General features: G+C 50.5%; 1 protein-coding gene across 1 annotated transcript in view; it reads left to right on the forward strand.

The window, feature by feature from the left end:
- The first annotated feature begins 3,677 nt into the window (after window positions 1-3,677).
- NDST1 (N-deacetylase and N-sulfotransferase 1) overlaps window positions 3,678-21,402 on the forward strand; it is a 99,727-nt gene continuing 82,002 nt past the window's right edge. The window contains exons 1-3 of the mRNA XM_069592436.1: window positions 3,678-3,790; window positions 16,600-16,766; window positions 18,227-18,380. The gene's annotated coding sequence lies outside the window, so the exon portion shown is untranslated. The remainder of the gene's footprint in view (window positions 3,791-16,599; window positions 16,767-18,226; window positions 18,381-21,402) is intronic.

Consider the following 21,402-nt stretch of genomic DNA (forward strand, 5'->3'; position numbering starts at 1 on the left):
AAACGCTGCCAGACGTCAGAGAGGAACTGCAGCTCAGTGGGAGCTGGGGCTCCAAGATGGGGCCCAGCCGGAAGCAGCACCCTGAATCCTTCCTGGAAACCCTCGGTTTCCATCTTCTATCGGTTGTGACCCACCTGCTTTGGATTTTTGCAGAACTCACCCACAGGCTGAGCTTATGGGCCTGAACTCTCTCAGTACTTAGCATACAGGGGGGAAGTTACAGGGTCTGCTATCATTGTCTTTTGTCTAGGACTTCCCAGGTGGTTCATTGGTTACGACTCTGTGATTCCACTGCAGGGGGCACGGGTTCGATCCCTAGTCAGAGAATTAAGATTCCCGCAGCACAGAAAGGAAATTGTACAAAACAAAATGCTAAAAAAAAAAAAAAAAAGGTCTGTCTAAGGAGGAATATGGATGTGAGAGCTGGACCATAAAGAAGGCTGAGCTCCGAAGAACTGATGCTTTTGAACTGTGGTGTTGGAGAAGACTCTTGAGAGTCCTTTAGACAGCAAGGAGATCAAACCAGTTCATCCTAAAGAAAATGAATCCTGAATATTCATTGGCAGGACTGATGCTGAAGCTGAAACTCCAATACTGTGGCCACCTCATACGAAGAACTAACTCACTTGAAAAGACCATGATGCTGGGAAAAATTGAGGGCTGGAGGAGAAGTGGGCAGCAGAGGATGAGATGGCTGGATGGCATCACTGACTCGATGGACATGAGTTTGACTGAGCTCCGGGAGTTGGTGATGGACAGGGGGGCCTGGCGTGCTGCAGTCCATGGGGTCAAAGGGTCGGACACGACTGAGCAACTGAACAGTAATAACAAAGGGTGAATACGGGCAAGAAACAACGGTGTGTGGGTCAGGCTTAGCAACAGGCGGTGAGGGGGCCTGTGGGGTCCCTGGGGGCAGCTCCGGCTTGGTCACGGGCCTCCAGGCAGGTGCCTAGAGTAGGGGTGCAGAGTAGGAGCAAGGGTCAGCCAAGACAGAGAGAAGAGGGTGGGGAGAGCTCCCAGGCTGAGGTAACAGCCTGTGGGAAGCTTGAAGTGTGGAGAGGCGGGCCCTCAGGGTTTCAGGGTTAGGCCTCTGTGCTGCTGGGGAGAGGCTAAGGGCCTTGATGGGCAATGAGCAGATCCTCCACTCCTAGGCCTAGCCATTTCTTCTGGGTGAGGATGGTCCCAAAGAAAGGCAATGCCAAAGAATGCTCAGACTACCGCACAATTGTACTCATCTCACACGCTAGTAAAGTAATGCAAAATTCTCCAAGCCAGGCTTCAGCAATACGTGAACTATGAAATTCCAGATGTTCAAGCTGGTTTTAGAAAAGGCAGAGGAACCAGAGATCAAATTGCCAACATCCGCTGGATCATCGAAAAAGCAAGAGCTCCAAAAAAACATCTATTTCTGCTTTATTGACTATGCCAAAGCCTTTGACTGTGTGGATCACAATAAACTGTGGAAAATTCTGAGAGAGATGGGAATACCAGACCACCTGATCTGCCTCTTGAGAAATCTGTATGCAGGTCAGGAAGCAACAGTTAGAAGTGGACATGGAACAACACACTGGTTCCAAATAGGAAAAGGAGTACGTCAAGGCTGTGTATTGTCACCCTGCTTATTTAACTTATATGCAGAGTACATTATGAGAAACGTTGGGCTGGAAGAAGCACTAGCTGGAATCAAGATTGCCAGGAGAAATATCAATTATCTCAGATATGCAGATGACACCACCCTTATGGCAGAGAGTGAAGAGGAGCTAAAAAGCCTCTTGATGAAAGTGAAAGAGGAGAGTGAAAAAGTTGGCTTAAAGCTCAACATTCAGAAAACAAAGATCATGGCATCTGGTCCCACCACTTCATGGGAAATAGATAGGGAAACAGTGGAAACAGTGTCAGACTTTATTTTGGGGGGCTCTAAAATCACTGCAGATGGTGATTGCAGCCATGAAATTAAAAGACGCTTATTCCGTGGAAGGAAAGTTATGACCAACCTAGATAGCATATTCGAAAGCAGAGACATTACTCTGCCAACAAAGGTCCGTCTAGTCAAGGCTATGGTTTTTCCAGTAGTCATGTATGGATGTGAGGGTTGGACTGTGAAGAAGGCTGAGTGCCAAATAATTGATGCTTTTGAATTGTGGTGTTGGAGAAGACTCTTGAGAGTCTCTTGGACTGCAAGGAGATCCAATCAGTCGATTCTAAAGGAGATCAGTCCTGGGTGTTCTTTGGAAGGAATGATGCTAAAGCTGAAACTCCAGTACTTTGGCCACCTCATGCGAAGAGTTGAGTCACTGGAAAAGACTCTGATAGTGGGAGGGATTGGGGGCAGGAGGAGAAGGGGACGACAGAGGATGAGATGGCTGGATGGCATCACCGACTCGATGGACATGAGTTTGAGTGAACTCCGGGAGTTGGTGATGGACAGGGAGGCCTGGCGTGCTGTGATTCATGGGGTCACACAGAGTTGGACACGACTGAGCAACTGAACTGAGCTGAACTGAGGATTGTCAGGGTGGGGTCCCAGGGAGCTGCCCCGCCCACCCCGCGGACTGCAGAAGGCTGGAATGCTGTCTTTCTCCTAGTTGTCCACTAGATGGCGCCCGCTCACCAGGCCTCTGGGGGGACAGACAGGCTTTGGCTGGGGCTGGTACACTGGTGTGAGGATGGGGGCAGCGATAAGCTTTGTAATTTCCGAGCCCCGAGGTTGCTTGGGGAGTGTAAACGTAAGTCAGCGTGTGTGTAAATCTTCACTTTTGTCAGGACGTCTACTTGGGACATGGCTGTGATTTGGCTTTGGTGTACATTCTCCCTTAGGGCGTCGTCACACCCCAGGAGCTCAGACTATTAGTTTTCCAAAGTGGAACGCTGAGACAGGAGAAGGTTGGTGCCGTGCCCAAGGTCACTTGGCTGGTTCAAAGTGAAGTAAATAGTGATCACCACCAGGCGTCTTAGGACAGATCCCAGCCACGGGGCAGGACCCACTCGTGAAGGACTTGCTGAAGTCCTCTGAATGGAAGAACAGAGCCCAGTGGGTTGGCGGTACTGGGATATGAATCCTGGGCATTTATCCATTTAGCATGTTTGTTGAGCACCTACTACTATGTGCCAGGCACCGTGCTAGGCATTGGTGAACGATAAAGCAACTGGTAACAGACATGCCTATGGACTGTACCCTACCAGGCTCCTCTGTCCATGGGATTTTCCAGGCAATAGTACTGGAATGGATTGCCATTTCCTCCTCCAGGGGATCTTCCCAAACCAGGGATTGAACCCTGGTCTTCCTCATTGTAGGCAGACATTTTACCGTCTGAGCCACCAAGGAAGTCCCTGAAGGCTGTCAGGGAGACAGCCAGAGTTAGCCAGCTGACAAGCAGACCCAAGAAGGTTAGGGGGTTGGTGAGGGAGCCTCAGTCTTAGAATGGCAGTGACAGGACTCCGTGAGAATGTGCAACCGTGAGGCAGGCAGGAGAAACAAAAACTGCCAAGGCGGGAAAGTGTTGAGGGGCTGCATAGGGATGGGGGGCTGGGGGGAGAGGGGAGGGAGGGGAGGCCATCCCTGGGGCGGAGTTGGGGGGGAGAGGGTGTCTGACGGACCCTGGTGAGAGGTGTGTATTACCATCTACAAACCGTAAGAAGGGGGAGGAGCTTTAGGCAGGGCTCGCACAGTGTGATTTGCATTTCAAAGTCCACTCTGGCTTTGTGAAGATGACCACACAGGTGAGAGACGATGGTGGCTCACAGCATGCTGGCAGCTGCGAAGGTGGAGGACAGTGTCTAGGTTTGAGAGGTACTTTGGAAGTAGAATCAGCAGGATTTTCAGATGGATTGCATATAGGGGTGAGGATGATTCCAGGTTCCAAGCATGAGCAACAGGTGGACAGTGGGGCCATTTCCCAAGGTGGGAGAGCCTGGGGAGGGTGTGAGCTGGGTGGAAGACGGGAAACAAGGTCAGGCTCTGTTATTTTGAAGCCACCCCTGTGAAATCCTAGTAGAAAGATGGGGCAGGAGTTGGGGCTCCTTGGAAAGGTAGAGACTGCTGAAATAATCTCCAGAGCCTCTGTTGTTCATTGTTCAGTCGCTAAACAGCGTCCAGCTCTTTGTGATCGCATGGACTGCAGCACACCAGGCTTCCCCATCCTTCAGTATCTCCAGGAGTTTGCTCAAAGCCATGTTCCTTGAATTAGTGATGCCATTCAACCATCTCATCCTGTCACCCCCTTCTCCTCCTCCTGCATTCAATCTTCCCCGGCATCAGGGTCTTTTCCAGTGAATCAGTCAGGAGTCTGTAGATTGTACTTATTAGTCTTTAAATATTTAGTATTTATTTGGCTGCACCAAGACTTAGTTGCAGCGCCTGGGACCTTCTCTCTTTGTTGTAGCACGCACACTCTTAGTTGCAGCATGTGGGATCTAGCTCACTGACCAGGAGCTGACCCTGGATCCCCTGCTTTGGGAGCATGGAGTCTTACACACTGGGGCACCAGGGAAGTCCCTAGGTTGAACTTAATGTCAAGGGCCTGGATGCGCTCATTCAGCCCAAATGCCAGGCAGCTCAATGATGGGAGACTGTGAGGAGGGCCCCATGGCTGCAGGTGTGACGGGGAGCCTGCTGGAGGTGTCGATGACTGGTGGAGAGGGGCGGCCTCTGTGAGGGCGGTGCAAGGAAACGGCCCCTGAGGATGTGAAAGACCAGGACTCAGGTGGCCCTGGGGTCGCGTGGAGGAGCCGGACTTGCTGACTCTGCCTCTTTGTCTGCTGAGACCTTCCTTCGCAGGAGTGCTTCCCCCACCACCATCTGGCAGATGGCCCCAGGGACACAGACCCTGGTCCGGAGCTGGGGGGGAGGGCGGCCTCTGGCATGGGGCTGTAATTTCAGTTGGGGGCCGGGCTTCTGGGTTTCGGTGCCACCTGGTGTGAGGTTCCTCTTTCTGGCACCTCCCCCACGGCTGTCTCTGCTGACCGCCCCAGCCCCCTGCTGCAGTTAGTGAGCCTCCCGCAAAGGAGGGGAGGCGGGCCAGGCCCAGGGAGTGCTCCCACCTGGAAGGGGCTGCCAAGTTTAATTAGTGCTTGTGAAGCCCTGGGACCTGCCTCTGAGAGCACCACCCCCCTCTCCCCGGACTTTCATCTCTGAAATTTCCCCACCAGCCTGGATGAAAGGGCCAGGGAGGGGCCAGGTATTAATAGTAATTATTAGTTTCTCAAATAAAGAGGAGAAACGGGATTATCCCCAAGCCCAACCAACTCCTTCGCCCCTCTTTGTGTGCCTCCTCTCTCCTTCCTCTGGCTCCATTTCCTTTCTCTTTCCACTTTTCCTCCTCTTCCCCTCTCCGCCCTGCCTCCGGGGCTTGCCTCTTCTGTCTGTCCCCATCTCAAGGCCTCAGGATCCGCCTGCCACCCCTCGGCCTCTCAGCTCTCTGTGTTGGGATATCCGGAGCACCAGGACATTCAGGGAGCACCCCTGTGCTTCTCTGGGGCGCAGAGGCAGAGTGAGCAGGCAGAGGGGGTGGAAGGGTGTCCGTGTCCATTCATTTACTCACTCACTGTTTTCCAAACAGCTATTGAACATCTGCCATGGCCCAAGCACTGGACTGGGCCCTTAGGACTCAGTGTTGGACAGGACAGACACGGCCCTGCCGTGGGGATCTCCCGGGGAGGCTAGGTAGTAAACAGTAAGCTGACAGGTTACACTTGAGGGCACAGATAGATGTCTGCTCAGTTCAGTTCAGTTCAGTCGCTCAGTTGTGTCCAACTCTTTGCGACCCCATGAATCGCAGCACGCCAGGCCTCCCTGTCCATCGCCAACTCCCGGAGTTCACTCAGATTCACGTCCATCGAGTCAGTGATGCCATCCAGCCATCTCATCCTCAGTCGTCCCCTTCTCCTCCTGCCCCCAATCCCTCCCAGCATCAGAGTCTTTTCCAATGAGTCAATTCTTCACATGAGGTGGCCAAAATACTGGAGTTTCAGCTTTAGCATCATTCCTTCCAAAGAAATCTCAGGGCTGATCTCCTTCAGAATGGACTGGTTGGATCTCCTTGCAGTCCAAGGGACTCTCAAGAGTCTTCTCCAACACCGCAATTCAAAAGCATCAATTCTTCGGCACTCAGCCTTCTTCACAGTCCAACTCTCACATCCATACTTGACTACTGGAAAAACCATAGCCTTGACTAGACGGACCTTTGTTGGCAAAGTAATATCTCTGCTTTTGAATATACTATCTAGGTTGATCATAACTTTTCTCCCAAGGAGTAAACAGCAGCTGTGATGCAGAGCTAAGGGTGGGGCCCCCGTGAGGCTTGGGGATGAGGGAGGCATCCCCCAGAGGAGATGGCGTTCCAGCTGAGAGCTGAACAATGAGAAGGACCTCAGGAGAGAATTGTTGAGAAGTGTTCAGAGCAGGGAGAACAGCCTTTGCAAAAGCCTGAGGTCAGGACTGTGGACCTTGTGAGAATGTGAAAGGAGGATGAGGTGGCGAGAGGTGGGGTCCAGAGAGCGAGGCCGAGGTGCACTGGGGCCGGTGGGCCCACAGCCGGGCCCCGGTGCACTCACCGGGGCCCTGTACCTCACTGAATGTCCTGCTGCCCCTGTGTTGGAATTCTTATTTATTTATTTGGCTTCATCAGGTCTTAACTGTAGCATGTGGAATCTTTCATGCTGGCTCACGGGCTCCAGAGTGCTCAGAGGCTCAGTAGTTGTGGCACAGGGACCTAGTTGCCCTGCAGCGTGTGGGACCTTAGGCCCCCGACAAGGGATCGAACCTGTGTCCCTTGCATTGGAAAGCAGATTCTTAACCACTGGACCACCAGGGAAGTCCCATTGGAGTTCTTCATTTTTAAGCAAGGGGTTCTTCTGCGTTTGCATTTTGTACTGGGTCTCATCAGTTATGTAGCTGTTCCCTGCTTGGGGATGGAGAAGGTGATGGCACCCCACTCCAGTACTCTTGCTGGGAAAATCCCATGGATGGAGGAGCCTGGTAGGCTGCAGTCCATGGGGTCGCGAAGAGTCGGACATGACTGAGCAACTTCACTTTCACTTTTCACTTTCATGCATTGGAGAAGGAAATGGCAACCCACTCCAGTGTTCTTGCCTGGAGAATCCCAGGGACGGGGGAGCCTGGTGGGCTGCCGTCCATGGGGTTGCACAGAGTCGGATATGACTGAAGTGACTTAGCAGCAGCAGCAGCAGCTGCTTGGGGAGGTCAGCAAAAGAAGTGACTTTAAAAAGAAAGTAAATATATATAGAAATATGAAGGCTGGTGGGTTGGTGTTTGGTGAATGAATGAAGGAATGGAGGAATTTGGGTGCACACATGTGTGAGCTCACCTATGAGGCTGTCACTGGGCCACGTAGGCCTGGCCAGGAATGCTACTCACACACAGACGTGGCCCTGACGTGCTCCTGAGTCCTGCAGCGCCTGCTACATTTCTCAGGGCCATCGCCAGAGAGGCTCCAGGGGATATGTGCGCCAAGCCCAAAGCAGCACCGTAAACGGGTGGTGTGGCCAGGCTTCTTTCAGGCCCCGTTTGGGGAAATAAGGTGACTCCTCTACCCCAGCTGGAGGCAGCCCTGTCTTCCCTGTGAGACCCGAGACTTTGGAGCCAGAAATATTTGAGTTCAAACTGCCTTCACATCCTCACAAGTGGATATGTGGATACAGATAACTGGACTTTGGGCAGGTGATTTGCTTCTTCAGTCCTCAGTTTCCTCATCTGTAAAATGGGGATCACTACTTAGAATTTCTGAGATGATTCAATGTGGGAATGAAAGGGAAGATTTTGGCAGAGTCAGAGCTTGGTAAATATTTGTAATAATAATAATAATAGTTTTTATACCCATACAGTCTCTGGAGACTTGGGTAAAGATTTGCTTCTGCCCCCAAATGTCTGCATAATCATGAACAAGTCTCTGAATCCTCCTGGTCCTCAGCTTCCTCTTGTGTTAAAATTGGGGTGATAACAAGCTAACTCGTCTCTAAGCAGGGTGATCAGGACAATCCCACACATTCACTGTGGAGCTTGTTTGAGAACTGATGTGCCCATATGACTTGTTGGCATGTTCCTGACCCCCACCTCCCCCATCTCGGGGCAGGTTTTCTGCAAATATGCCCCTTCCTCGGAGAGAAAAGTGCCCCCCCCCTCCCCACACCTCACCCAGTTCTTGGCAGTGCATGGAACCCAGTCCCTGGATTCCCAGCCCCGAGGGTGGTTGTCCTCAAGCTAGAAAGTCTGCCCGGGAGTGACCCTTAAGGTCAGGGTCTGAAGTTGGGCAAGGAAGAGGAAGGTCCACAGCTGGGGCAGCGTTGGCGTGGGGGAGGGGGGCGGGGGGTGAACTAAAGGCAAACAAAGGAGCTGGAGCCCCAGTCCCGGCGGTCTGGCTTCCTGCCTCCCTCTGGGCAGGAAGCAGCCGGAAAGCTGTGAGAATCAGTCTCTGACTAAGGGCCCAGGCGACAGTCTTGGAGTGGGTAGAGCCCCGACTTCATCTCCCACGTTCACCACCAAAAGCTGATTTTGGGAGCCTCCAGAACCCATGGGAAGCCCTGAGCAGCACCCAACACCAGCCTGGGAAGGGGAGCCCTTCCTGATAGGTGCCCTGGCCAGAGGAGACAGGAAGGGAGAGCTACAGGGTCCTCAGCCACCTGCGAGTGGAGACCTGGTGGGCGGGGAGGCTGGGTCCGTGTCCAGAGGCTGCGGTGAGCCAGCAGTGTGACCACCGGGTCACTGAGCCTCTCTGTGCCTCAGGCCCCTCGTTGGGAACGAGGGGGTAATAGTCACGCCTTCTCAGAGTGTTACTGGGAGAACCAAGTGCCCTAAGGTTCTTAACAAAGCCTGACACATAGTGAGTGCTTTGGAGAGGCTAGTTATTATTATGGGCTTTAAAAAAATGAGGCCATGCCGTGAGCCACAGCAGAATCTGTCAGATCTCTGGATGGACGAGTTTGGCGCCCTCCCCATTTTGTTCTCTGGATGGACGAGTTTGGCGCCCTCCCCATTTTGATGTTTATTTTTTGGATGTGCGAGGTCTTCCTTGTTGTGCACGGCTTTCTCTAGTTCTCTAGCTGTGAGTGGGGCTACTCTTTGTTCTGTAGGTGGGCAGGCTCCTTGTCGCAGTGGCTTCTCTTGGAGCACAGGCTGTAGGTGCCCAGACTCCAGAGCGCGTGGTCTTCACGGCCACTAGAGTTGTGGCGCGTGGACTTAGTTTCCTCGAGGCATGTGGAATCTCCCCCGACCAGGGATCAAACCCATGTCCCCTGCATTGGCAGGTGGATTCTTAACCACTGAACCAAGCGGGAAGTCCAGCCTTCCCCTATATTTTGCTCTATGCTTGGCTGGCAACAGTCATTCATTCGTTTATTCAAGAAGTATTTATGGAGCATTTTTGTGGCAGCAAAGTGGTGGGGGATCCCAAAATGGATCGGTTCTTGGACGGGGCATTTGGGCTAGAACGAACTGTGGGCTTAGTTTCTGTATACTCAGATACCCACTGCCCTGGAGCTGTGTGTCAGCCAGTTCACAGAGCAGGGAGCCCAGGGGAAGTCACGGACACATGATCACACAGCTACTGACTAGCAGTAGTGGAACCGAACCCTGGCCCACATCAGTCCAAAGCCAACGCCTTTCCAAATCAAGGTTCCAGGGCTGCCTCCCTGCGGCACCCTTTGACCGCCGCATCTGCACCCCCACTTTGGCAAAGCCAGAGGCGACCCTGACTCCCTGGAGGCCAAAGGTTGGGCTGTTTTCTGCAGCCCTCTCCAGCAGGATTTTTGTCATTTCCTCCCTGGTTCTCCTGACCATGCAGAACAACCTTGGGGCTTTCCCCAGAGGGGAAACCCAGCCTGGAAGCAGCCCAGCCTGGAAAATGTGGCTGTGGGTAACTCCTGATCTCCTTAGTTGCAGAGCATCTGAGTGCCCGGGAGTGGAGCAGGACCAGGAGTGGGGTCGCGGTGGGGGGGGGGGGGTGCTCCCTGAATGGGTGCTGAGCCAGTGATTCCCCTCTGGCTCTGTAGCCTGAGATAGGTCACAGCCCCTCTCTGGGCCTCAGTTTCCCCACCTGTGAAAAGTGGAACAGTAACAAAGCTACAGCACCAGGCCATCTGCATGGCCTTTGTGCTGGGAGTTGACAGGCTGATGGCAAGTTCTCCCGCCCATCTTTCCTCTTGGGCTTTTGTGAGGATAAAGGAGACTGTGGCTACAAAAGGACTTTGAGACAGAGGCCAGAACTGGATACCAGCTGATGCAGAAGTTGATGGCTGTTGATGGAGACCCTCCCCACCAGGTCCAGCTTCTGCCTCACCCAGACTCTGTCTATGCCCAAGCTCCCATTCCCCAGATCCCCTGTAGAATCTGGGGCAGGAGGAGCCTGGGAAGAGCCTGGTTGGAACCAGGAAATCCTGGACCTGGCACAGCATCCCCAAGCTACGGGATCACTCATTTGGCTGCATCCCCCCGGTGGACCTTCCAGCAGCCTCACTGACACCCTGCCATGCCAACTTTGCACCTTGACTTTCCCGCAAGTAGAGGTGGGGCAGGGAGAGCAGGAAGAGGAGGCCTGTGGCTAAGCAGGAGGCCACCTTCTGGCAGATCACCACACTCACCTTATATGCCTGGGTGGGCCACAGTTTCCCCATCTGCATTGTTCAAACATATATCACAGGACCTCACAGAGCCTTCTGAGGTACAGTGGGTGGGTCTCCAACTTCTGCCATCCTCAGACCTCCAGGCCCTAGCCTCGAACAGATGGAGACCAATTCCACCCTCGGCCTTCCATCTGGGATCTGAACCACAATCCCCAGCCCCATCTGCTTGCAGCAGCCTCCCAAATGCTCTCCAGAATGGCCAGAAACCAAGGGTGAGGAGGTAGGGGCACGCCCCCTCCCCAGGAGGACTCAGAGGCAGGAGTCTCACTGCCAGGCTTGTGCGCACGGATGGAGAGGTGACGAGCCGGAGGGATGGTGGGAGAGGCAGCGCCATGTGGAGAGGCCAGTGCCCTGGGCACACAGGCCCACCCACCCCCGTTTCCTCCAGCTGGGCCAGATGGTAGGGGCGGCGAGGAGAGGGATCCTCGCTCCTCTCTTCCCCCACCCAGGGGCTCTGCAGGGGCCTGGATTTCTTTCCACACGAAAGACGTGGGGAGGAGCCTTACCCACACGCAGATTTGGGGGCAATACGTTAATCCGGTGGAATCACATTTGAAGCGTTACAGAACCTGAGAATGCTGGAGAATTCTAGAATCTCAGAGGCACAGCATCTCAGAATTTTAGCAAAGTGAGTCATAGATTGTAGGTTTCTAAACTGTGCTGTGTCAACACTGTAGCCACTGGCCACGTGTGGTTATTGAGTCCTTGAAATGTAACTAGTCTGAATTGAGATGAGCTGTACATTTAAAATACATAGCAGATTTTGAAGATTTGGTACAAAAGAAAGACTTTCAAACATCTCATTAATAACATATTAATTACATGTCAAAATGATAATATTTTGGATATAGTGGGTAAAATACAATGTATTTCTAAAATGAATCTCACTTTTTTTTCTTTTTTGCTTTTAAAACATGACTGCTAGAACATTTTAAATTTCATGTGTTTCATTTCAGAATTTTAAAGAGATGGAATTTCAGAAGCAGGTTTCCAGATTTTTATATCACTAGCTGACTTTGAGCCTTAGATATTAACTCCCAGAGCCTGGGAGAATCTGAGAAGAATCCTGGTCCTCTCCCAGCGCAGGGATCCTCTAGCCCACCCTGACCAACACTGACCAGCCTTTGCCTACCCATTCCCTCCTCCAGTGGAGAACTCAACTGCCACCATGGCTGCTGGGCTTTTAGAATGGCTAGAGTTTCCGGGTGTCGGCTCGCATCTACTCCCCACAGCTTTTTCCACCCTCGTGGTTGGCTTCCAGAGCCTCTTCCAGGGTCTTCCAGGACAGGCCTGCATGCATCCTTCTTCTCCGTGAAAGGTGTGGAATTTGAGTTCTGACCCCCCACCCCCGCCCCCGCCCCCGCCCCCGCCCCAGGCCGCTGTCCTGCAGGCTGCAGGGTCTACCTCGACCCCTGTTCCCCTACAGGTGAGCTTCAGGGAGTCTCAGCTCCTGATGCCTCTGTGTCTTAGCAGAACCTGGGACCCCAGTGATCAGGTGAGGGTCTTCCAGCCTCTCCCAGTCTATAGACTATCCTGTCTGTCTGTCTGGGGAACTGCCTGCCCTGTGCAGTCTCCAGGCCCTGCCCTGTTCCCAGCTCCAGAGGATGTATGACGGTGACTGCCGGTGCTGGGATGTGGGGGTGACACAGGAATCGGGGAATGGATTCAGGGTGCCTCAGATCCGCCTGGAAAATGCTTTTTCCGATTTTAAGAGATGGTGGGGAGGAAGAAGGAAGAGGTTTTCTTACTGACAGACTCAGGAATTCCAATCCAGTACTAATAGGTGACTCACTCAGCACCTGAGCAGTTCTGAGAAGGAAGATCGGAAGTCAGTCAGGGAAGGCGTCCTGGAAGAAGTGGGATTGGAGCTAGGACTTGAAGGAAAGGAGGGGGTGTTAGAGTTGCGAAGAGGTGGAGGTGAGGGCATTCTCCTTGGCAGGAAGAATGCTGGGCACACGTGGCCGGGACCCAGGCCTTGAGGGTCCCAGGTTGCCTGGAGTAGAAGGGTCAGAGGGCAGTAGGGCTGTGAGGATGAGTCAGCTGGCTGAGGGCCTCTGGAGTGGTGTGTGTGTACAATAGAGAAAGGGGGAATCCCAGTTAGCTGTAGGAGTATGTTGGGTAAAATAACAGTAAGAACTATAGCAGCTATGCCAGGCACGGTGCTAAGTGGTTTCCTAATATTTCATTTATTCTTATCAATAACCCTATGATGTAAGTACTGTTATTCCCATTCTACAAATAAACAATTGAAGCCATGGTAAGTGACAGTAAGTGTTGACTGACCTTGGATTTCCACACAGGATAGTCTGGCTTCAAAGCTCTTAAGCATTGGATGAAGGGAGGTTGTAGGGAATGGAGATTGGTGGGGTGAGTGGTGTGTGCAGCGGGTAAGTGAATGGGTGTGACCCTGTTTTAAGTAAATAAGGAGGGGTGATCCCCACTGCTTCCCTCCTGCTTCCCTCACCCAACCGCAGCTCTGTCTCAGGATAGACTCAGCCCAGACAGGTCTGTGTGAAGATGGGGCCTTGGAATGATAAGAATTTCCATGCCTGTTGGAACAGATAGCCCCAGACAAGAGTCTGGTCACCATGGCAGTTTTAGAGCCAATTTCTCACTGGGGTCAACACTGCCCTTCCCTCCCTTCCTTATATGCTGGCACAAGTCCGGGACCCAGGAATGGTGTCTAGACTTGACCCTGGGTGCCACCTCCTTCTCAGCTCCTGATGCACACACAGCTGGGCAAGTGGGAGAGTTGCAGGCAGGCGCCTCCTCCGGGTGTCCTGGCTTGGCTGCATCGCCGGTGATGGAGGCAGGCCCCTGTTCCTCTCTGGGCCTCAGTTTCTTTGTTTCTGTAAGCAAGCAGAGTGAATTAGTTCAGGAATCATAAACTAAGGTGATAAGGTGATAAGGAGGAGAATGCAAACGAATGAGGTGAGGTGGGTAGGGGTGTGTATGTGTGTGGTAGGGGTTGAGGGGCCAGGAGGACTGGAGGCAACCTCCTGACCAGGTGACTCGGCCTGTCTTCCCTGCTTCATTTGGTGGAGCCCCCGGGACCCTGAGACACAGTTTCTTTAACTGGGAGTTGTGGTGCCTACCCCATGGGAGTGGTGAGAATGAACTGATGAGAATAATTGATAGGAATCTTGAGGAGAAATGCCCCCCAGCCTTTGATGAATATAATCTTTTTATTTGAATCATATTAAAAGTATTTATGTCTAAGTTCATATAGCTCAATATCAAAAAACAATCCGACTAAAAGATGGGCAAAAGACCTAAATAGACATTTCTTTCTCCAAAGATGATATACACATGACTGATAGGCACATGAAAAGATGCTCAGTGTCACTAATTTTTAGAGAAATGGAAATCAAAACCACAATGAGGTATCAGCTAACAATGGTCAGAATGGCCATCATCAAAAAGTCTATAAGTAATAAATTCTGGAGAGGGTGTGGAGAAAAGGGAACCTTCCTACACTCTTGTTGGGAATGTAAATTGGTGAAACCACTATGGAAAACTTCTCAGGGGGCTAAGATGGTAAAGAATCTTTTCTCAGTGCGGCAGATCCAGGTTCGATCCCTGGGTCAGGAAGATCTCCTGGAGAAGGAAATGGCTACCCACTCCAGTATTTTTGCGTGGACAGAGGAGCCTGGTGGACTACAGTCCATAGGGTCAAAAAGAATCAGATACGACAGAGCAGCTAATACACACACAACATGGAAAACAGTATAGATGTTCCTTAAAAAACTAAAAATAAAGTTTCCATATGATCCAGTGATCTCACTCCTAGGTGTACATCTGGAAAAAAATGAAAACTAAACTGAAAAAGGACATGCACACCAATGTTCATAGCAGCACTATTTACAATAGCTAAGACATGGAAGCAGCATGTGTCCATCAACAGATGCCTGGATAAAGAAAATGTGGTATATATGAACTGTTGAATATTACTCAGCCATAAAAAAAGAATGAAATAATGCTATTTGCAGCAACATGGATGGACCTAGAGAGTGTCAGAAAGAGAAAGACAAATGCCATGTTATCATTTATATTGGAAATCTAAAAAAAAATACAAATCTAAATAAGAAAACAGAAATAGACTCACAGATATAGAAAACAAATTTATGGTTACCAAAGAGTAAGGTGGGGGAGGAATAAATTAGGAGTATGGGATTAACAGATATTCGCTACTATACATAAAAATATATGTTGTTGTTCAGTTACTCAGTCGTGTCTGACTCTGTGACCCCATGAACTGCAGCACGCCAGGCTTCCCTGTCCTTCACCATCTCCTGGAGCTTGCTCAAACTCATGTCCATTGAGTCAGTGATGCCATCCAATTATCTCATCCTCTGTCATCCCCTTCTCCTCTGGCCTTCAGTCTTTCCCAGCATCCTGGTCTTTTTTAAGGAGTCAGCTCTTCTCATAGGTGGCCAAAGTATTTAAGCTTCAGCTTCAGCATCTGTCCTTCAGTGGATATTCAGGCCTGACTTCCTTTAGGGTTGACTGGTTTGATCTTGCAGTCCAAGGGGCTCTCCAGAGTCTTCTCCAACACGACAGTTCAAAAGCATCAATTCTTTGGTGCTCAGCCTTCTTTATGATCCAGCTCTCACATCCATACATGACTAGTGGAAAAACCATAACTTTGACTAGACAGACCTTTGTCGGCAAAGTAATGTCTCTGCTTTTTAATATGCTGTCTAGGTTTGGCCTAACTTTTCTTCTAAGGAGCAAATATCTTTTAATTTCGTGGCTGCAGTCACCATCTGCAGTGATTTTAGAGCCCCCCAAAATAAAATCTGTCACCGTTTCCATTCTTTACCCATCTATTTGCCATGAAGTGATGGGACCAGATGCCATAATCTTTGTTTTTTGAATGTTGAGTTTTCAGCCAGCTTTTTCACTCTCCTCTTTTACTTTCATCAAGAGACTCTTTAGTTCTTCGCTTTCTGCCATAAGGGTGGTGTCATCTACATATCTGAGGTTATTGATATTTCTCCTGACAGTCTTGATTCCAGCTGTGCTTCATCCAGCTCGGCGTTTCGCATGATGTACTTTGAATATAAGTTAAATAAGCAGGGTGACAATATACAGCCTTGACGTACTCCTTTCCCACTTTGGAACCAGTCTGTTGTTCCATGTCCGGTTCTAACTGTTGCTTCTTGACCTGTATACAGGTTTCTTAGGAGGCAGGTAAGGTGGTCTGGTATTCCCATCTCTTAAAGAGTTTTCCACAGTTTGTTGTGATCCACACAGTCAAAGGCTTTAGCATAGTCAATGAAGCAGAAGTAGAAGTTTTCCTGGAATTCTCTTGCTTTTTCTATGATCCAACAGATGTTGACAATTTGATCTCTGGTTCCTCTACCTTTTCTAAATCCAGTTTGAACATCTGGAAGTTCTCAGTTCACATATTGTTGAAGTCTGGCTTGGAGAATTTTGAAAAAATTTGAGAAATATATGTAGCAATAACAGTTTACAGCTCAGGGAATCGTATTCAATATCTTACAATAACCTACAATGGAATATAATCTGAGGAAATACATATAACAGTCACTTTCTATACATCTGAAACTAACACAATATTGTAAATCAACTTTACTTCAATTAAAAAAAATGTATTTAGCACCTGGGGATCAAATGAAGAGAACTGAAGAATGTGGAAGCCAGATAGAGGAGGAATGGATGAGAAATGGCCTGGGGTTGAAGGCAAGACCAGTGCAGAGCCCCTCTGGAGAGGTTGGCCAAAGAACAGATTGCTTGCCCCCAGATTGGCAGGCTGTAACTGGGCCCTGCCTCACCCTCAGAGGACTTTGAGCCTATTGCAGTTACCAATTTATTTACCAATTTATTGCAGTTTAGAGACCACAAGTGCTTGTGAATGTTTTTCTTTTGCCAGGTTGTAATTGGTGCATCACAATGAACACAGTAAAAAAGGGAAATTAACCGATTGACATTTGTTTGCAGAAGCCATTATCTTCTCTGTGTGAAGATTCTGAAGATCTTTCACCCTCCATCCCTGTTCTCTTGGTCAAGTTGAACCCTGTAAGGATTTGGAAGACTGCGGTCCAGTGGCCCGAAATCCCGTTCAGCTGCAGCTCAGCTCTTTGAACAGCCGAGGGGATCTCCCACAGGTTGGCCAAACCTCCGTTTTCTCCTCTTTAAAATAGGGTGAAAAATCCTCCACTGTGAAAAACTCTCAGGACTACTGTGGGGTCACCAGAAACTGCTTTACAGAGTGGGAAAATGCTTTAGAAAACACGGGGAAAGTGCTGCACCTGCAGAGGATTGTGCTGCCGAGTCCTCGGCCCAGGCTGCTCCTGGGAGTGAAGGATGCGCTGAGGAAAGCGGGACACACATCCGTGGGTGGGCTGTGCCTGAAACAGGAAGCCTGGCCCCAGGGTCAGGACTGCTTTGGAAACCAGCTACAGATGCTCTTCAGCAGCAGCAGCGTAGATGAAAGTGGAGGTGCAACAGGGAAGGGTTGGGAAAACCCTATGGAAGTGAGGAAGTAGGGCACGGAATCCAGGTGGTCCTGCACAGTTTGGGGACTCATTGTCCCTGGGCACTGAGGGGTGGGGTAAATGGTAAGAATGTAGCCTTTGAGTTGGGTGGACCTGGATTTGAAAACTCCTCTGCCACTCCTGTCCGGGAGACCATGGGGCAGTTTTTTTACCTCTTTGAGCTACAGCTCTCTGGGTGCTCAATAACAAATGGAAAGCAGGTAGCATGCAGCAGAGTAAATGATTAAGTGCTGTTAATTGCTCCCGTCTCCCACCTCTGACCATCTTTTGTTGCATTCCAGGACAGTTTATATCCATTTTCCATCTGATAACCCGCCCATTTCACAGATTTTTTTCCTTCATTTGTTTAACAGAAAGCAAATGGTCCCCGTATTTGAAGAAGTGTGTGACTGTGTGTAGGAGAGAGAGAGAGAGAGACAGGAAACTCTTACAGCATGTGGTCAATGCTGTAATTACGGTGACCATGTTCTCCAAACCACAAATCAGGTCACATGGTCAGACAGAGGCTATTTTCTGCCTCCACTGAAGTCCAAACATGAAATCACACGTAGTTCCACATTCATTGAATTACCTTTTACTCTTTTAGAGAAGCAAATGACATGAAATTTGGATTCTCTGTGACAAATCCCATCATTGTCCCAGAAAATCACTAGAGCTGTGACTAAGTCCCATACAGAGAGCCCTGGCAGGAGCAGGAAGACTTCTTGTAGGAGGTGCTGCGTAAGTGGGGTCTTGATGTTTGAATAGGAGGTCTCCAGGCAGAGAAAGATGGGGTGACCTTAGTGCCCTTGGGACAGGACCTACCCTTTCTGTTCTACAGAAAACCTTGTTAGAAACTGGGGGTGGAGGTAAGTAGGCAACAGTGTCTGTTTTTAGTTACTTTTCACTTTCATGTTCCAAAGATCTCCTGGGAAATAGAGTTGTTACAGGCCAGCACAGCACAGTTAGAGCGCGCATAGCTTGTGACTCATTTACATGCTTGTCTCTGCAGTGGACTGTACATTCCTTGAGGACACGGGCCACATCTGTCATGTTCATCTCTGTGTCCCTCTACTTCCTCTTCCCCACAGGATGGTGTGAGGAAAACTCTAGGAGAGGTGCTGCTGCTGCTGCTAAGTCGACTCTGTGCGACCCCATAGACGGCAGCCCACCAGGCTCCCCCGTCCATGGGATTTTCTAGGCAAGAGTACTGGAGTGGGGTGCCATTGCCTTCTCCGAGGAGAGGTACTAATCAATGTCAAATGAAAAAAAAATGTACAAAATGCTATAAATGGGCATTTTGTAGGCAGATATTGTTCTTTGTTTTGTGATGAATCTGTTGACTTTTATTTTGTTTAGTTAGCAAATATGTGACGGTTGCCGGCCTGCCCTGTGCCTAGCACTGTGTGTGGGGGTTCAGAGCTCAGCTGGGTCTGAGACAAATGTGGTCCTGCCCCCGCACAGCTTGCACTCTAGAGAGAGGCAGCCTGCAAGTAACTGCAAGGGTGATGAAGAGGGACTATGACAGGCAGACCTGGAAGTGGTCTTAGTAAGGGGCACAGGGAAAGCCTCAGGAGGAAGTGAGATTTAACCTGATGTCCCCCAAATAAAAATTAACCATTTAGCTAACATTTTCAGTTCAGTTCAGTTCAGTCGCTCAGTCATGTCCGACTCTTTGCGACCCCATGAACCACAGCACTCCAGGCCTCCCTGTCCATCACCAGCCCCCGGAGTCCACCCAAACTCAAGTCCATTGAGTTGGTGATGCCATCTAACCATCTCATCCTCTGTCGTCCCCTTCTTCTGCCTTCAATCTTTCCCAACATCAGGACCTTTTCAAATGAATCAGCTCTTCACATCAGGTGGCCAAAATATTGGAGTTTCAGCTTCAACATCAGTCCTTCCAGTGAACCCCCAGGACTGATTTCCTTTAGGATGGACTGGTTTAATAGAGCTTATTATGTGACAGGGGCTTCCCTGGTGGTTCAGTAATAAAGAATCCACCTGCCAATGTAGGAGACATAGGTTTGATCCCTGGGTCAGGAAGACCCCCTGGAGAAAGGAATGGCAACCCACTCCAGTACTCTTCTTGCCTGAGAAATCCCCCGGACAGAGCATCCTGGTGGGTTACAATCCATGGGGTTGCAAAAGATGTCAGACACGACTTAGGAGCTAAGCAACAACTTCATGTGACAGGCACCATTCTGAGAGCTTCTTTACATGTTTAACTCATTTAATTCTCACAATGGCCCTATGAAGTGCAGACTACCATTATCGCCTTTTAGAGATGAACACAGAAAGTTTGAAAAACTGGCCCATGGGCACACAGCTTGTAGAGCCAGAATTCAAACCCAGTTAGTCCACACACTTAACAAGGAATTAGGTAAAGGGGAAGGCCAGGCATATCATGTAGGACAAGAGATAAGGCTGGACAACAAGTTGGGGAATTTATCATGAGAGCAATGGGAAGCCATTGATGGCTTTAAGTAAGAAATGAGCATGGTGAGGTTACCTTAGAGGAGGCAAAGTGGGGGGAAGGGAGCTGTTAACATGGGCCAAGGCAGACAAGACGGTGACTTGGACTAGAGTGGTAGTGATAAAGAGAACAGGATCGGATTGGGTTAGAGAAACAACGGGAGGCAGAACCAATGGAACTGGCTCATGGATGGGATGCGGGGAGAAGAGGCTTGTGTCAGATTTCTGGGCTGGACATGTGAACTGGACATGTCCATGGAGGAGGGGGAGAAGCAGGTTTGAGCAGATGCAGGTTTGGAAGTTCAGCCTTGATTTATGGCGTTGGATAAAGGGGACCTTGGGACAACCAAGGAGCATGGCGAGTGGTCAGTGAGGGGAACAGTTGGACTGAGGAGAGGGTGTGGGCAGTGGGGGTTATCAGAACAAAGAAGGTCCCCAAAGCTCCGGGAGATGTGGGTGGGTCCTGAGGGGATGGAGGAGCAGGGCATCTCAACAGTCCTCCTCAGAACCCCCCAGGGTATGGTCAGAAATGGGAGTCCTCAGCTCCACCTTGACCCTAGGCCCAGGGAGGCCAGTTCCCTAGGTGGGGCCTGGGCGTGGCCTTTTTGCAGGCTTTCCAGGTGACACTAAGCAGGAGGGCCTTGGGCCCAGCTTGGTGAACAGTAACTCTGAGGACTTGAGAAGAGCCAGAAGAACTATCAGGGATGGGGAGTTACCCTGGCTCACAGCCTCCCTCCCCCCAACCCCTCAGCTCCATTGATGAGATGCTGGCCTTGCCCAGCTTGGGCAGGAGGATAGCTGGTGGCCTGACCGGCCTCGTGTAGCCTGTCTCCTATCACCTCCTTCACCTGCGTACAGCCTGCTCACTCCAGCTGGCCCTCAGGATAACATCCCTTCCATTGGACTCCTAATAGCAGGTCACCCATAAGCCGCTCCCAATCTACCTCTCCAGCTTTCTTGCTCATTCCTTCCTTCCTGTTTCTTCCCTTTTCCCCCTACCCCTGTCCATGCAACACTCAGCTTTTCCTGAATGCTTTCCATGTGGCCTGTAACAGGTTGTTCCTTATACCGGGAATGTCATCTCCTCACCCCGATCCCTTCCGGTTTCTCTAGATCCTGCTCAGAGGCTGCTCCCCTCTTACTGTGGGCCACAGCACTTGCCCTAGGTCTGAGGTGATGGAGGAGCAGGGCATCTTGACAGTGTCCCGCAGAACCTCCCAGGGTATGGATTAGAAATGCGAGTTCTCAGTTCCACCCAGACCCAGGGAGGCCGATTTCCTGGGTGGGGCCTTTTTGCAGGCTTTCTGGGTGACAGTGAGCTGGAGGGCCTTGGGCCCTCAGCTCAGGAAGCCTCTGGACACAGAGAGGGTCATGCAGATCATTTCCAAACACACCGGGACACTTCTTAAGAGTGCAGATCTGTGTTCTTTCAACCCTGCACCTGTTACCAAGAACACAGGCCCTGACACAGGGAAGACGCCTGCAGGACCTCATGTGGATGAAAACGGTTTTCTAAAGCAGATTTGAGCGTAAGATTTTGGGGCTTGTTTAACCTGCCCAAGACCCAGACTGTATTCAGGGTTTTTAGATCGTTGACTGCAGGAACATGGGTCATGAAAGAGAATTTGCTGGTGGATGCTGATTTCCCTGGCTAAACTGATGGCATGGCTGGAGTATGCCCTAGGAAGTCACAAGCCTATCTTTGAACAAGGCCTGCAGTTTGGGCCTGTGGTCACCAACCCTAGGCTAAGTCCAACAGACTGTGCTCCATCTAAAGCTGTCACATGGACAT

The sequence above is a fragment of the Ovis canadensis genome, chromosome 5, assembly GCF_042477335.2.
Source record: "Ovis canadensis isolate MfBH-ARS-UI-01 breed Bighorn chromosome 5, ARS-UI_OviCan_v2, whole genome shotgun sequence".
Classification (NCBI taxonomy): Eukaryota; Metazoa; Chordata; class Mammalia; order Artiodactyla; family Bovidae; genus Ovis; species Ovis canadensis.